The following is a 2,322-nucleotide window of genomic DNA, read 5'->3' on the forward strand; positions in this document are numbered from 1 at the left end:
GGGTATTATCTTTTATTCGATGCTCAACTTCTCCTGTTATCTCCTTTATAGGGAATCTTGAGTTTCTCCTCGTATTTATTTCCAACTCAACTTGAATACTTCACTTATATCTATTGTTACCCTTTAGAAGTTTGATCAGCAATAATCCTCTCGATCATAAGTCTTTATGTCATTTAGGATTATACTAAGTGGTTTCCCAAGATAAAGAGTTTACGTAGCCTCCTGTCTATAATTAGTGCTGCAGTCACTGACTATCAACAAGACTCTACATCAACTCCACTATTTCGTTGTTTACCATAAGAGTTACTTCATTTAATCACTTTTCATTTAACTGAGTTAATACAAGAATTATAAATCTTCTTAGTAATCCTTTATAATACTCATTTTCTATGCCACCGTCGTAATCCTTTATTCACAAATTCGTTACTTAACATTGATGTCCCTTCTCATTAATCTCTCATCCTCTTTATTTCTTAAGATTTGACTTTGATCAATACATTATTGATCTTAATACCCCACAAGGTAATTTATTTCAATGTAGCCGTTGGAATCTACTTAATTAAAACAAATCTTTCACTTTTGGAGTTACTACCTTAGTCATTCTCAACGGCTTGGCTCCTTTTTGAGTCTATACCACAATTAGCAAAGTAAATTTTCTATCACAAATGCATGATCGGGATACTGACCCCAACATATTCATATTATCTATGTGATATGCTACCGTCATCCCTTATGGCATATTTCATTACCTTTATTCACATATCTTTACCATGATAATTTCTCAAATAAATTAAAACTTGAGAAAACCATACTTTACAATTTATATCTCCCTCTATAAGCATCTTCAAAAATCCTCATGTCCTATGTCCCACCTTAGGACAGTCTTCCCATATGGTTCAATAGATCACAACTTCATCACACGCCTAAGGATTCATTATTGATAGTATCCCACTATTCTCATAGTCGAAACCGATTATATTCCTCATCTTAAAATTTTACGGTATCACTTTCTAATTTCCTCCATACTCAAATTTATAATCCTTAACTTAACCCCGTTAACTGGTGATCAATTCATAGTACTGCAAGGTTTAATCGTTATTAAATCTAATAATTGCTGGAACCATTAATGGCTTTCTATTCCAACCTTCAGTACTTATTTAAAATAATCAATCTTGTCACTAAGATAATTATTCATCCTCAATACTTATATTACTAATCTACCTTTGTCATACTAAAAGATTTTTATACTCCTTCTGTCCTTTAAATAACTATTCCATCATCCATTTATATTATACAAGACAAAAGTCAACTCTTAAGACTTTCATACAAAGGATTATTATCCTTCTTATACTGCATCTGCCTAGGATTACATTATTACAAGCTTCAACAAGGCACTAAACATCTTTAGGATCATTATCATCTTGATCCTTTTTCGAGTCTATTTTAACTTTTCTCTTTTTCTTCTCTTGCCATTTACTTACATCGCTCCCACAGCCTGGGGGAGAATGTCTAACGAACGATGCCGATGTTTTCCCACTATAATATTCTTCTTCTGCTATCCTCATTTTCTTCCTCCCTTTGGCATATTCCTCAATTCCTTTTAAGAGAAAGTTTCTCATGCCTTCATTTACGTCATTACTATCAACGCTCTCATCAGTCTCACTATCACTAGGACTTTCCCTTATTTTAACTTTCGTTTCCAAATCTGATGGAGCTCAATTAGTAGATACTCTAAATGGATCTCCTTCTAGATTATTAAGTTCAAGACACCATCGACTTTCAGCAGTAAAATCTATTAGTCCTTCACTAACACTCTGTGAAATATCAGAATCACTGTCCCCCTTAGACATGTTAAGTGTAATCCAACACACTTCAAAACCTATATGAAATCAAACGAAAATCACTTAATCTCTTATACACCCTGCAAACAAACAGGTCTCTATATGTAGACTCATGCATTCTATTTGACTTAACTTAACTCGGGGAGACGCAGTGTTAGTGTGGATTTCTTAAAACAATTTTAAAACTAAAAAATTTAAAATCCAAAGCTTTAAAATCAAAATCTTTGATCTTTAAATCATGCTCTGATACCACACAAATTGTCACGACCCGGAACTCCCATCGAGCCCGTGACAACCACCGCAACGTCCCGATAAGCACTCATTACCCCGAATGCCGATCGAAACCCCACAAGACTTAGCATCAACTTTCGCATCTCCCCGGTGAGCGACAGTTATTAAATCTCGCATTTCAAGAAAACATAAGTTGTTTCCAACTCAAAACAATAAAATATTATTTTCTAGCTCACAGGGGCATTTTCGT

This window comes from Theobroma cacao, chromosome 1 (assembly GCF_000208745.1).
Source record: "Theobroma cacao cultivar B97-61/B2 chromosome 1, Criollo_cocoa_genome_V2, whole genome shotgun sequence".
NCBI lineage: Eukaryota > Viridiplantae > Streptophyta > Magnoliopsida > Malvales > Malvaceae > Theobroma > Theobroma cacao.